The sequence below is a fragment of the Gastrolobium bilobum genome, unplaced genomic scaffold (genome assembly GCF_033153095.1).
Source record: "Gastrolobium bilobum isolate Gb01-03AN ecotype WA unplaced genomic scaffold, APGP_CSIRO_Gbil_v1 utg1083, whole genome shotgun sequence".
NCBI classification, from domain to species: Eukaryota; Viridiplantae; Streptophyta; class Magnoliopsida; order Fabales; family Fabaceae; genus Gastrolobium; species Gastrolobium bilobum.
In genome coordinates this window covers 112,275-128,811 of record NW_026899966.1, presented here as the reverse complement: position 1 = coordinate 128,811, position 16,537 = coordinate 112,275, and positions in this window count along the sequence as shown.

Sequence of the window (16,537 nt, the reverse complement as noted above, 5' to 3'; positions counted from 1 at the left end):
TTATTCTTATTCTCTTTCAATCTGCTCTCCCAGACCCAAACTCAGTCTCCCTGATCTGGTGATCTCATCCACCGTGCTGAGTTTGATGATGTAACTTTTCATTAACTCCAACAGAATATGTATTTTATACTTTGATAGTTTAATACTTTTATTAGTTTGTGAATATTGACTTGTGGATGTAATTGGTTGAATTATGTTAAGTATATTTTGAATCTTTAATAATTGGTGGTTTGATTTTTTTTTTTTGAATTTTTCATATAGAATTTTTATTTTTATTTTTTTAATGTATAAAACTGGATCAATGAAGTGATTCTGTGACACCCCCCCCCCCCCCCCCCCCCCCCAATTAAATCCATCACCCCATGACCCCTTACTCGACCTAATCGATGGCCAGGTCGGATTTTTAAACATTGATATTACCTATAAAACAAGGGCTTTGTATTTCTTCTGCTGCCGGAGATGAGCAACTTTTCCCGCACATAGAAGCAAACTAGACCCCATCAGTTTTTTTTTGAAAAAAGAAGAAGAAAAAGTCAGGCATTTTTTACGAACTGAGAGTGACAGAAGATAAGTAATTTGCTGCAACAAGAGAATTAATTTTGCCATTAAACAAGAGAAATATTTTTCTCATGTTACATAAAAAAGTTTATCTCATATTACACACTCATCAAAATTCGAGCCAATATTTTTTTTTCTTTTTTTTTTAATTGTGGGACTCACTTAATTATGTCTCTACATGAGACAATATTATCTCATATAACATGAAAAAAAGGTAGCCCATGAAACAAACCCCAACGCCTACGCACAGAACACGGGGAGAAAACGCCAAATTCAACTCGGTCACTTAACAGTCAAATCCCGATTCTTTATGAACTTTTTCAATTATGTCTATTAACTATTATTTTACTTTTGAAGAAGTATTTCTCCAATAACTAAAAATAAAGTTATCTTGAAAATTATAAGATTAAAAAATTATAATAATAAAGATTAATAAAATTTTATAATAAATTAAAATTAGAAAAATATTTTAATTTCTACCATAAAATGATATCTTTTGAATTCACTAGAAATAATTTATCTTTATTGAGTTAAGAAATCATTTATCTTTTAATTTTTAATTGTTCATTTTCTTTTGATTAGTTTTGTGGAATTATGTCTTTCAAGGTTATTTATGGAGTGACACCACTCTTTAATTTTGACAAATGACAGGTCACTGCTTCACATGTAGTAGCGCTTAAAAATTAAGAGTCGGTGGATCATTGAAGCCAATAAAAATTTGAGACTTGTATTATTATATAAACAGCTTATTTTATTTTTTTTGATACATGAAAAGAAAACAAGAAACAAGAAAACAGCTTTTTTTTTTTTTTTTTTTTTGATAACAGAAAACAGCTTATTTTAATATGAATAGTATAAGGTAATAGTTTCCAACACTGTTATATAAAAAAACAGCTTACTTTACAGCTATTTTTTTTTAGATTAAATATCATTTTTGCTTCTCAGTAAATTTTACGAAACCCGTTTTAGTCCCTAGCAAATAAAAAGGTTCATCGTGGTCCCTAAAAAATTTAAAATGGACTCATTTTAGTCTTTTTGAGGATTAATATGGCTCTTTTTTGAATTTGTGAGGGACCACGATTTCAACTAAATGGGTCTATTTTGAATTTCTTAGAGACCACGATAGATCTTTTTATTTGCTAGGAACTAAAATGAGCTTCGTGAAATTTGCTGAGGACCAAAAAGGTTGGAAACAAAGGCTATTTTAACTTACTTGTTCTCACGAAATGTTAGAAGTGAGATTTATCACTACACACAAAACAAAGGCTAAAAACTAACTTTTATCAGCTACTCAATTTATTTGTAGTGATAAATTGCTCAAATATTGAACATTTTCCATACAAAACAAGACTGCATACAATATTAACATTTGGAGAAGCAAACTTGAACTATAAATTTTTACAAAATCAATTCAAATATTACCAAGTAAAATGAAATAGGACCCCTCTTTATTATTAGTATACATCCGTAAGGAGTCTAACGGTATGCATTGAGAGTGGAGGATAACTGTTTCATGAAGTGTCTCATTACCTGGGGCTTATATTGCACGACGTAGAATAACGGATACGACATAATACGAGACATATATGTTAATTTTAAAAAATGTTAAATTTTGATATATTAGAATACATTTAGATATTAAATAATATTTTTAATATATATAATATAGTTTATATTTAATACATACACCATTTCATAATAAATCATATAATTAATTAAATATTCAAATTCTAAAACATAAATATTAAAAAAAAATCATACCTTATTAATTTTTCAAGTCAAATTTCATAATTGAAAATATTTGATTTATAAATTAATTTTTCGTGTTTAGTTAAAAAGATAAAAATAAAATAAAATTTGGATATAAAAAAAAAGTGTCAGAAAATGTTAATTGTCTGTCAAAAGCTTGTAGCATTGACCGCGTGTCACAAAATATTAATTGTAATTTTACTTTCTTAAGAAATATTCTTTAAGGGAGCTTGTTAACAAAACTTACATTGTTCCGTTCTCATTTTTTATTTTTAGTGCAATATATTACAAACATATTAACTATTATATATTTAAGATGTATATTTTAGAGGAAAAGTTATCTCCAGTAAACTCAGAACGATATTGTTTTGAGCTCACCAGAGATAACTTATCTTCATTAACTAGAGAAATTCTTTACTCATATTTTATTAGGCAAAATTATTTCTACAACCATTAAACGAAGAGTAAGCCAGAATACAGTTTCTATCTAATCATTTTTTTTTTTTTTTTTTGATAACAAATCATTTTTTTTTAAAGAAAAACAATGAAACCTATTTTTTGTGTCAGTTGCAAATAGCAATTCTTTACTGCAGCTGCCGAAAAGGTATCCCCATCTATTTGACAAACATGTGACATGTCACATATACAGACTGTGTCTAGAGGTGGCAAAGTGGGCGGGCGGCTCCGCCAAAAAAATGAGCTAGCCCGCCCCGCCCTGTTTGACGGATTGGAATGCAGCCCGAGCCTATTTTATTCTGATCCGTCTCGGCCCCGCTTATGATTCTAATAAAGGCAAGATATCTAAACTTTTTCTCGCAATCTAATACACCTCTAGCATAACTGAATTGAAAAATGTCAAATTTCTTGATTTGCCCAATCATAGATGTGATACCTCCCGATTGTGTTCCGTTATCATTCTGCATTAAAGCACAATCGTAACACCCTCCACTGATTGCGCTAGGGCTGCAAATCTGGAGCTGTTCTGAATGATCGCTTTTTTTTTTCATATATATATATATATATATATGAGACAGGATGCTTTGACACCGGTGTCAAAGAAAAAGTTTGACACCTCATCTGAGAGCCGTTAGATTAAAAAAAATCAACGATTCTGATTTGTAAGCATGTGACACCATTGATTTTTTTTAATCTAACAGCTCTCAGATGAGGTGTCAAACTTATTCTTTGACACCGGTATCAAAGGATCCTGCCTCTATATATATATTCTAACATAAGATTTCAACTTTTAAAATAAATGTTTATAAAAAAAACTCTTAAAATAATTAATATAAAAAAACTAACACCAACGGCTATTAATAACGTTAATGCTTAGCGAGTAAGGAAGCCGCGACGAGAGAATTTCCCGCTCACAAACGAAAACGCCTTCAAAACTCAATTATTTCCCACTCATCACAACTCAACGTAATAAACGTGTCTTCTCTTTTCTCTCTTATTCTCTCTTCTGTCTTCTGTGAGCATAGCATTTGTGCACACTAAGCGTACTTTAGCAGATTGCGATCCAAGTTTCTATCTTTGGCTGTTTTCTCAACACCCCTTAGTGATGGATTCTGGGATCAAGAAGCGTCAAAGAGGCTTCACCAAAAAGAAGCTTCGAATCAATGAACGCGTTGAGGTACGTAATGTCAATTTCTTGAAAAAAAATACTCTCTTTTTTTTTTGGTTAATGGAATTTCTGGGTTTTTTTTTTGGTAAATATTTCTTCTGGGTCTTTTTTAATTGATTTATTTTTCGCAATTCTTTAACTTTTGTCATTTGAATGATCGCTTTTTTTTTTTTTTGTTAATGGAATTTCTGGGTTTTTTTTAATTGATTTATTTTTCGCAATTCTAACTTTTGTCATTTAAATGATCGTTCTTTTTTTTTAATGGAATTTCTGGGTTTTTTTAATTGATTTATTTTTCGCAATTCTTTAATTTTCATTTAAATGATCGTGTTTTTTTTTTTTTTTTTTTTTTGAGACAATAATGTTTATGTTTATGGTAACATAATATTTTGTCATTTACATTAGTTCGTGTTTTTTTAATGTATCTGAAATTTTCGTTTCTGGAATTTGAAAAGTTTTGCTTTTTTTTTTTGGAATTTTTCAGGTGAGGAGTGTAGAGGATGGGTTTCTGGGGTCATGGCACCTTGGGACAGTTATCGATTGTGGGAAGCTGAAGCGCCATGTCAGATATGAGAATATTTTAGATGATGATGGGATTAATAATCTTGAGTTTGTAATGAGTGTTTCGTATGCTTTGGATGGTAGAAGTTGTTTTTTAGATTGCTATAAGCGCGGTTTAATTAGGCCACTGCCTCCTTTGATTGAGTTTGATAGAAGGAGCCTTGAATTTGGTCTGTGTGTTGATGTGAGCTATCACGGAGTTTGGTGGGAAGGTGTTATATTTGATCACAATGATGGGATGGAGGAGAGGAGTGTCTTTTTCCCAGATTTGGATGAAGAAATGGATATTGGAATTCACCAACTGCGGATTACTCAGGACTGGGATGAAGTTACAGAGAAGTGGGAGCAGCGAGGGAAATGGGTGTTTCTTGAATTGATTGAGGAGTGTGAGAGGACATCATGTGTTGCAGTTTCAGCAAAGCATATCTGGCATGGTTTACGGGGAAGAGGGGATTTTATCAGGATTGGGGAGTGGACATTCAATGTGATGGACTTGTGGAGAGATATGGTATTGGATGTAGTTGATGAGTACTTTTCTATTATTTTACAAAAGGTTTTACCAGAGTTTCAAAATGATGAGAGTATAATGGATCATACCTTTGACTCACATCTTTCACATGTGCCTCTTTATCCATCTGAAAAGATTCAGGATCCAGATACTTCTCCTGCAATTTTGCCACCTCCTCCTGTTGAAGTTGTAGATGAATCAGAATTTGCAGATGAACCGGAGTTTTGTCCTCAAGCTGTTGTGGAATATTACTCACATGCATTCAAGAAGAACTGGGCTGATAAAAGAAAATGCATACAGAAAGCAAAGAAGCATCTTCTAGCAGAAGGATGGACTTTGCAACATCATCCAACTGATAAAAGAAGGGGAATTAAATATATATCTCCGCAAAAGAAAATTTTTCAGAAACTCCATGGAGCATGCAGATTTTATATCACTGATTCTGGGATGCAACCTTTAAATGACTCGGTCATTAATGAGGAAAATGTTGATCAAGTTCAGAATGGTGATTTATTACATAGAGTATCCCAATTGCTTCCGGAGAAACCTGCATTACATGGCATAGATGGTGTAGCTGCAAGTGGATCTGCTGCAAAGAGGAAGCGGAAACGCTTGAGGAATTCAAAGGGGTGTACGTATACACATGAACTTTGATGGATAATCCATGTTTTTGGAGGAAGGACCCAAGCATGGAGTGATGATATTCTCGACAACTGTCAGTTCATAGTACATGAATTCTAGTCTGAAACTTTCTTTGTACAATGTTGTTGAAATTCTCAAATATTTGGCCCACGATGACTTTTCTTTCATAAGGAATACCCATGTTAACTCTAGTATGGTTATCAATGAAAGTGATGAACCATCTAGAGCTTGGATCCCACTTGGCACAGTGGATTAAGGAGAAAGGTTTGGATGTAAATGGTTAAGTAGGGTAAGAATTTGGTGTATGTTTGCACATATGACACACTTCACACTAGAACAATGAAGGAATCTTGGGTTTTTATTGAATAATGAAGGAAACGTTTGTTTCAAATACATAAAGTTGGGTGGCCTAATCTTTATTGCAACAACATTATAGAATTTCTGTTAGGAGAGGATGCTGCATAAGCATGAGCTCCTGATTTTTTCTTATACTCTATGATTCAGGATTTTGTTCTGTTCTTACTAGCATTCAAAACATGTAAAGGATTAAGTTTTTTTGCTAGACTTTTTACCAATATTGTTCTAACATTTTGCATCAACTTCCAGAAATTCATCTAGGTAACATAGATCTGAAACTAAAACTTGATATTCCTAGTACATAATTTTTTATCTTGATATGCCTATTTCTATAAGGAAATGTGTGAAGTCTTACCAGGATTCCACCGGAAATTATTTGTCTTATGAGAATTTTTGTCATAGGATACAAAGCCTTTGTCACTTGTCTTGATAGCGCATTCAAATAACTAGGGATATACACAAGGCACTTGTATTATTGAGTAATCCTGTTGCATACAATACCCAATGTTGACTTATTGTTATGTAATTAGTCATCCCTGAATAATAATTACATTAATTGTAAAGGTGACAAATCAGTAGTATAGCAGTAGCCTACTATAGTAGCCTTTTGCATGTGTATTAGTTTGGGGAGAAGCCATTTTTGTTGGAGTTCATCCATGTATTGAAGCATTGAATCATTAAGTCATTTGTTTTTCTTCTGGTTATCGTTCTGTTCTGTATTTCCATGAATCTTGGAGCTTTGACTCCTTTCATGTTGCCACACATTGACAATAACGATTAGACCAATTATAAGAGTGTGGCTTAAGAGGATAGTGAGGGCAAAAGGATCACAAGGATCAAAGAAGCATTGAATGGGTTTGTTTGGGCGAGAGCTTTGGGAAGATTATATGAATAATAGCCTTACCATAGGATCATCTGAAGGAAGATTGCAAACTTTTAGAGGGTGAATTTCTAACAGGGAGATATTAGTTTTTTGGCCATTTAGGAAATAATTAATTTTAAGCCTTTTAAGGTTATTTTTCAGCATTTAGTTAAATCCTAACCTTTTATTGTTCAATCCGACATGGATGGACTATGTTGCTGTGTTAAATTTGGTCTCATTTCCGTGGTTGTTCCACGTGTTTTGTGAGTTGATGTTAGTTAGGGACTAGTGGTTGTTTATCCATAGGAACTCCTATTATGAAAAGAGCAAAAAAAAAAAAAAAAAAAAAAACGGATTGAAATAAAGTTGAACGAGATAGAGAAAGTAAGAGGTAAAATTAAAATGACACATACACAAAACACAGGTATTAATATAATTCGGCCGTGTGCTTGCTCCACGGGCAAAAGACATGTCAAGTACAAAAGGTGAAAACAATACAAGCACTCAAATTCAAATTCCAACACACCCAATATCCTCACATACATAATGTTGGGTACAAAGAAAAAACTATGGAAGAGGAGTTTTTAACTCTCATTGATACCTAAACCAGATGAATGTGCGTCCCTATTGTTGATGAAAATGAGGTGGTTGGATTCTGCAATTTGATTGCAAATTGTATGCTCTAATTGGGAATTGGGTGGCAAAAATTATTGTAGATTGTGATTTATTGTAGATTATGATTGTATCCTTTATCATGAAGGAAAAAAATGTGGATGTCCTTGGTTCAAGTATTGCAACCAACATGTAATCATTTTTTTTTTTCTTTTGCCGACACAGCAACCCTCCCCCTCGAGCAGATATAGGGATAAAGTAACATAATTCCACCTTTAAAATATGTCTCAGTCAGTCTTCTCCAATAAATATCGATAAAGAATTATGTCTTGCAGATGCCAACCAAGTTCAAGCAATGGTGGAATTTTATTGTCGTGATAGGTTTTGTAATCATGTCTGGTCTGAAGTAGTTTTCTTTTTTTCAACTCTGATAAATCCATTGGATATAATATTTCTAATGAAGTGAAATCTGACATCAATATGTTTGGTCCATTCATGATACATATGATTTTTTATCAGATATATCACTCTGGCTATCACAATAAACAATAGATAGATTTTGTTGTAATCCCAAATTTGAAAACAATTCTGTGAGCCAAATAGCTCCGATATCAGTTTGTTATCAACAGAGCAACAAGGAAAAAATTGTGGTTGTCCTTGGTTCAAGTGTTGAGGCTGCTTGCTGCAAAAGTTTCAACCAATTCATGTATAGGGGCTACCAACTTGCTGCAAAAGTTTCAGTCGACATGTGATCTTTTTTTTTTTTTTTTCTGACATAACAACTCCGATACTCAATTCAGTAAGAGAATGAGGTAGAGTAATGCAAAAGGGAGAACATCTAAACTTCAAGGCATGAGCCCTATATATATATATAGGTAGTTGGAGAAACTATTCTAAATTGCATGCAATGGAGCAATTGGTTAAAGCAAGAAAATGTATAATGAATCGTGGGAGACAACCACATAACCCAAGTAGTAAAAGGTGGGTTGTATGCAGATTTAGGGAATATGTTGGAGAATATTTTAGAGCGCATGAAATGGAGTGAATGATTCTTACAGCCGAGGGTATTGTGAATCATGCGAGTTAAGTGTATCGTGAATCGTGGGAGACAAGCTAGTAGCTAGGTAGTGTGGAAGGTGGTTTAATTGTATGGTCAAATTAACGGATATTGTGATAAGGAAGTTTTGTTCTACAGTGGAAGTCATGAGCTAAGTAAAGGGTCCAAACCACCTATCTAGAACACTTTATATTTCTATACAATTTCAACGGCTTTTTGACCCTTATAACCCTTTACTAATAATTAATTACCAAATTGACCTTCATTATAAACTATTTCAAAAATTTAACCCCCTCAAAAAACATAACACCAATCTGCCCCTGTTTGACCGTTGACCACGAAGCCTACCCGGGTACACCCCTACCTATCCGGGTATATTTTGAAATTTTTTGTTTACCCGGGTAGAAAGGTATGTACTCGGGTATTGTTCTTGATTGCTTGAATTATTTACCCGGGTATGGATGAGTGTACCCGGGTAAATCTTGTATCAGAGACTTTGAGACTTTGTAACAGAGATATTAGTTTCACCTTATGGTTGCCATGGATCCTTGGAGCAAAAAAGTTGGTGGCCTAATACTTTTAATCGTTCTCTCTATCAGTTGCTCCTTGGATTTGTCAAGGCTGTCGTGGATTGTTTCTTTTGTGTTGGTAGTGGCAGTAAAATGTCATGATTTTGTTATATGCCTAATTTAATGAATTCTATGTGTTACTCTATATGTTATTATTTCCCTTTTTGTTATTTATATCCTTTTCTGAGTAAGTTATCATCGACTCTGTTGATGGTTAAAAAAGTATGTTATATATATTAAGGTGTGAGATTATGTATTGTCTAGTGTCTATACACTTTATATATTCTCAAAGAATTGTATGTTGCACAACCCCGTTGTTGAAAATTAAGTTGTTCTCACTTCTCATCGTTCACCAAGCCTTCTGCCACTGTGTTGATACCAAGATTCTTACCTTCCACTATCCCAAGCGCATAATTTAGTGCACCTTGGCATTCCAACTCGTGTAACACCACTGGAGATTATAAGCTAACCATTTGTTCCTAAATCTATACATAGAATTGTTTGACATACTAGAAACGGAAGGACAATAATATATAGTAGAGACATTGGAAAAAAAAAACACACACACACAAAGAAACAGAAATTGTCTGTATTCATTTATTCAGAAGGAAACGATAGTTGATAATTCACGAACTCCAAAATCGGGCATACAAGATTTACCCGGGTACACTAATCTGTACCCGGGTAAATAATTTAAGCAATCAAGAACAATACCCGGGTACACACCTTTTTATCCGGGTAAACAAAAAATTTCAAAATATACCCGGGTAGGTAGGGGTGTACCCGGGTAGGCTTCGTGGTCAACGGTCAAACAGGGGCAGATTGGTGTTATGTTTTTTGAGAGGGTTAAATTTTTGAAATAGTTTATAATGAAGGTCAATTTGGTAATTAATTATTAGTAAAGGGTTATAAGGGTCAAAAAGCTCAATTTCAACCCTTCATTAATTTTAAATTTTAATTTTTTTTCAAATTTCAAATGATTTCAAAATAAAAGTAATTAAAAAAAGTTTTTACTTGGAACATCTCATGCTCTCTTCTTTGCTTACAATCCCCATTGACTAGGTCTCCTCCTTTAACAAGCTCATCATTTTCCGCCTCGGCCTCCTTTTCAACACCTTCCACCATAGAAACTCACTTGATTTCAAGAAGAGATGATAGGGGTATAAGTGCTAGGATAGAGAGTTAGACGGGAGTGAAACTAATGGTAGGTTAGGGAAGAAATAGGGATTGAGTGAAGTATAAAGGTTCAAAGAGGTAGCCTTATTATTGGAAGAGCTGGAGAGACCCTAAGGAATTGTGACCTGGACAGAGAATGTGCAATTGGAATTGGATAGGCAAAAAGTATGGGGTGAGAATTGAGTGGAAAAAAAGCGAGCAACTACTATGGATAGCGTACCGGCGTTGGTCCTACAAATGAGTAAACGTATCAAAACACTAATCATTTCGTTGTTCATTTTCTAGTGAGGAGATACGTAGTTGAGTTACGGGAGAGAAATTTGCAAAGGAATCATATCCTTTAATGTCTTCCGTGGAAATAATTCAATAAGCATCTTGGATCTAACTCTTAATGTTCTCATACATCATTCCGGTAGTTAGATGATACCATGTGAAGGAAATACAACTGAAAAAAATATGGGTACGGGGGAGGGGAGGGGAGAGGTAGTGTGTTTTGGGCCATGTAAATGTAATCATATTGTAGCCATAGAATGTCGATTCAAGATATTGTCTATGTGCTAAGGATTTGTAGGTGTTCCGAGTTTATACCCCAATTAGGCCCACTTTGCTCAAGCCCAAGAACTCAACCCGTTCAAAGGCCCAAGACTCTCTTACTCAGATCAGAAGTTCGAACTAGAGCCATAGACCACGATCCTAGATCATAGGACCATAGACCAAGAGTTCTCCGCTTCTTTGTAACCATGATCACCTTAACCACTTGATAAGGTCATAATTCCTATAACTACCTAATAATATCACCTCCGCTATAACTGTCACATCCGAAGACTATATAAGCTTGTTAATAATACCAAAAGGGACACTTCAGATGGATAAAACTCACTCATCCATTCATACAAAGCATATTTACTTAGTTTAATATATTCATCACTTACACCAGACCTTAGCCATTGTCGTCATATCCTAAAGACTTGACCTATAACCCATATACCATAAGTGGTGTTCACTTAGAACAGTAGGTTCATGTTATAAAGTATGAAATCAGAGCATGAACATTCCCTCCCCGTGAAGGATACTTGTTGTTTATCAAGAAAAAAAAAACGCTATAGGTATATGAGTATATCATCGATCTGCATCTTCTAAATTTTTTTTACATATAATTCTACTTGAAAATAGTTATCAAACAATTAAAAAAAGAAACCAACAGCTATTAGTAGCAGACACATAAAATGCCGCCAGTAAACATAAGGAAGAGATAAAAAAAAATGACATGGCTCAAACTAGGGATGCTAAACGAACCAAGGGCCTTTGGCTCGGCTCGTGAAGGCTTGAGCTTGCATGCCCAAAATTAGTTATTGGAATCAGAATTGAACTTATATAAAAGCTCGTTTAATAAAAATGTCTTAGACTCCAATCTAAAAGCTCGGCCTTAGAACCTCCCAGGTTGACCTAATATTTTTATTTTTTATTTTTATTTTATATTTTTTATACTACTTGTAATAACATTTTCTCTCTCCTCAATCCATTTCACCCTATTTTATTGGTTCAATGGACTTTTTGAATGATTTTATTCTATATTATGATGTTTAGATATATATTGAATTTATGAATATTTATGGAATTACTAGTGCTGTTGATTGTATATTCTATTTGGATAAATTTTTTTTGTCTTATTTTTTTTTTAACAGGCTAACAAGCTAAATCAGGCTTTTATTTTTTTTAAATAAATCAGGCCACAGGCCGATAATTATATTCATAACAGGTAACAGACTTGGTCAGGCTGATACATTTAAAAACAGGCTTAGCTTTTTAAGACCAAAGCTCCGCTCGGCTCGGCCTGTTAACACCCCTAGCTCAAACATTTTTCTCATTTTTTGAGTTGAATATCTTGATTACAATGCGAATTCAAACGTTTGAAATAAGTTACCTTTAATAATGACAATTTCTATAATGCAATTTGCAAATAATTTAAAACAATTGACAATGGAAAAATGACCGCCTAACTAATAGTAGCAATATAAAATGTCATTTGTATGTATTTTGAGTTTAATATCTTGATTACAATACAAATCAAATGTTTCAAACACGTTACCTTCAATAATAACAATTTATATAAATGCAATTTGCTAATAATCTTTAAACATTTGACCATGGAAAAATGACAGCCAACTAATGGTAGCAATAAAAAATGTCATTTGTCTCAATACTTTGAGTTGAATGTCATTACATATTGAAAAACATTTCAAACATATCATCTTCACCAAAATGAGAAAACAATAGATATTAGTAGTAGTAGAAAGAATCCCTCTTGGAATGATTAACGCAACTTGTATATAATTTCAAACATTGATAATGTTGTAACAATACAAAATGTCATTTGTTATTACCAAAATATTCATTTGTCTCATTTCTTTAAGTTGAATATTATTTTCTCAAATATTTCAAACACATCGAAAATGAGAATGCAATAATGATTACAAGTAATACACAAAAGCTCTATCCAAGAATGAATTTTTTTAATTAATTACATTGATTAATTACATTGATTAATCATTCTGCATTATAACCAGTGTTATAAAAATTGACCCAATCGGTCCGACCATTTGACCCATAAACTAGATCCCGAACCGATATTAAATCGGCACTAATTTTTAAAAAAACCGATTTTCTAAAATTTTGGTCAAATACTTAAAAAAAGACTACTAATGAAATTTAAATCTAAAACATGTGGATTTTAACTTATAACACTTACCATTAAAGCAATTCTAATTATTAATTAAAATGTTTCTAATATTATATTTTTTATATTTTATTATATATTTAATTCATATGTTGAATCAATAATCCATTAATCCAATATACTAATTGAGTCAACGAATAATTCGAGTTTGATAACCCTTATAACATACAAGTTACCTTGAAATAAAATAAAAGGCATTTGTTCTGACACTTTTTTTAAAGAACTTTGGAAAAATAAGTGATTATTTCTAAAACTAAAAATTGTGTTACCGATCATGTCCCTAGAAATATTCTTAATTCTACTCAATATATCCGTTTATTAAACATGAAAAATTTAAAGGGACATGGAGAAAAATATAAATCGAATTACAAAAGTTTGCTCCATGTCCCAAGATCCTTGATGAATCATTCTGCATTATAACAAATAAGTGGCGAGTGTCGGCGCAAGAGGAGAAAAATGCAAAATTCAACTCGGTCAATCAATAGTCAATTTCCGATTCTCTGTAAACTTTTTCAATTATGTCTATTATTATAATTTTTAATTGTTCGTTTCGTTCTTATTAGTTTTGTGGAGTTACGTCTTTCAAGGCTATGGAATGACACCACTCTTTAAATTTAGTAGCGTTTTTCACTAAAATTAGCTACATGCTTCTCTAAATTTATGTAAATTTTTAGAAAAACAACAATTGAAATATTGCCACCAGATGCTACGAGGCTCAGTCCTTTGTTAACAAGTAAAATACTTCCCTGACTCTAGTGGGATACTGATGTCTAATTCCACTTAAACTTTTCTTTGTTTAAAAAAAAAAAAAAATGAATTAGGACCCTCTTTATTATTAGCACGCATCCGTAAGGAGTGTAATGGCATACACCAATTGTGAAGGATAAGTTGTTTTTCAAAAAAAAAAAAAAAAAAAAGAGCTTGAAGGATAAGTATTTTATGAAGTGCGTTAGTATCTGGGGGCAACCTAGTACAAAATGATTAATATTATCAATTTAAAAATATTACAAATTCTACTAACAAGTTTCATAAAAATCTATATTAAAAATAAAAAATATAATTTATTAAACGAAAAAATTAAGCACTTAATATATTAATAATATTTTTATTTAATATATTATATTTGTAATTATTTAAAATATATTCTCCAGGTGCCTGTTAGCAAAACTTACATTATTCTGCTCTCGTATTTTTTTTTCGCGTTTTCCACATCACAAATAGGAAAAAAATTTGTATGGTCCAAGACCGTACAAAATTTTGGTAGTGCCTCTTATAAATAAATTTTTTTTCCTCCCTTTTATTCATTTTTTTTTATTTGTCTTTTTATCCTCCCCATTTATGAGAAGTAAGCACCTCCGGACCATAGAAAATTTGCTCCACATATATGTAAACTATTGAGATAGATATTATATCTATATTTTTTTATATTTTTTTCATTTTTTTCTTATAATATCAATAGATTATACTCTTAACTAATAGTGAAATGAGAGAGAGAAATATAAAAGCTAATTAAGATTATAGTTCAACGATATCTTGAAAAAAATATATAAATAAAATAGATATAAAAATAGGAGAAGAATTTCAGTGGTTTCGGATTACAATTTATTCAGTGGTCGGATAAATCAAAATCATATAACTAATGAGAAAAGAGAAGAAAGGAGAAATAAAAAAACAATTTTTTATCCAAATTTCACCTCCTCAATGAAGGACCACATGGACTTGGAGCACCAAATTTTTACAAAAAATAGACATAAATACATAATACCTCAATTCTTATATGTTTAAGGAGGTAAGATATTCTTACTACAACATATAATTTACTACTATTTTTTAATTGTTGGATCCCACTTTTCAGCAAACAATCTCTGAAAAGTTTCTGAAGAGAAAAAAGATGACGAAAAACTTCATTTTCACCTATTGTGATTTTGTTATTTATGATTTGACTATTATGATTTTAAACTTATCACTTAGACCTAATGTGCTTAAATAATTTATTATTTAATTCCTCGTGGTTTCAAATTTTCACTTAGACATCTTGTGGTTAGAAAAAATTTCATTTAAATTTCTTGTGGTTACAAAAATAAAAAGATTAAAAAATAAATATTTAAAATAAATTTTCCCTCTTTTTTATTTTGTATCCTCACCCAATGCATTTAGGGTTTCAAAAATAAAAATAAATTTTAAAAAACTTCACTTAATTTTTTCAAGAAAAAAAATTAAAATCAAATATTATTTTTTATATATTTTCACTCGATATCATTATGAAATTATTTAAAGAAAGTAAATATCTTATTTTTGATAATGTATATTTAATTTTTTTAAATAATATTTTTTAATTTAAAATATATTTCTAAAATAAAAAAATAAGATAATTTTTAAATTAATTTCAGAATAAATAACTTCAAATAACTTTTAGAGTAAATATCATTTTCGGTCCTCAGCAAATTTTACGATGCTCGCTTTAGTCCCTAGTAAATAAAAAGACTATCCGTGGTCCCTAATAAATTCAAAGTGGACCCATTTTAGTCCTTTTGAGGGACTAATATGGATCTTTTTTAAATTTGTGAGAGACCACGATTTCAACAAATGGATTCATTTTGAATTTCTTAGGGACCACAAATAGCCTTTTTATTTGTTAAGGACTAAAGCGGGGATCATAAAATTTGCTGAGGACCAAAAATGGTATTTACTCTAATTTTTAAACCCTAAATGCATTAAATGAGTTTATAAAATAAAAAAGAGAAAATTTATTTTAACTATTTATTTTTTAATCTACAAGGGGACTAAGTGAAAATATTTATAACCATAAGAGGTTGAAGTGAAAATTTGAAACTATAGGAAGCTAAATATTAAATTATTTCAGCACAATGGGTCTAAGTGATAAATTTAAAACCACTCGAGATAAAATAATAAATCACAAAATTATAGTGGGTGAAAATAAAATTTTTCCAAAAAAAATTAGTTTTTGGCGCATTATCGGTAACATATAATTATATTAAATTGATAATAGATTAATACTAAGAATATGCTACCTCATATTTAAAATATATATTTTATTATGTCTATACTCTGTAAGACAAGCTTGTGTTCTGACATGTCACATGTACATACTGTGTCCACTGTCCCGATAATTTCATTCTGCATTATATTTATATGGGTGTGTATATATATAAAGGGGAGGGTTATATTTATAAATTTTTTGTTTACAAACTATACTATGTTCTCCCGGGAGAACACTAGGTTACACTATGTTCTCCCGGGATACATAGTGTAATTTGCAAAAATTTGTAAAAAAAAGTTTGTAAACAGATCATTCCCCATATACATATATATGTATATGCGGAAGGATCTGTTTACAAACACTTTTTTTGCAAATTACACTAAGTACGACCAGTCGTATATTGCATGATTAAAGTATGATCGTTCGTACTTAGTGTAGTTTGTAAGAGTTTGTAAACAAAAAAGTTTGTAAATATAACCTGCCCATATATATATATATATATATATATATATATATATATATAT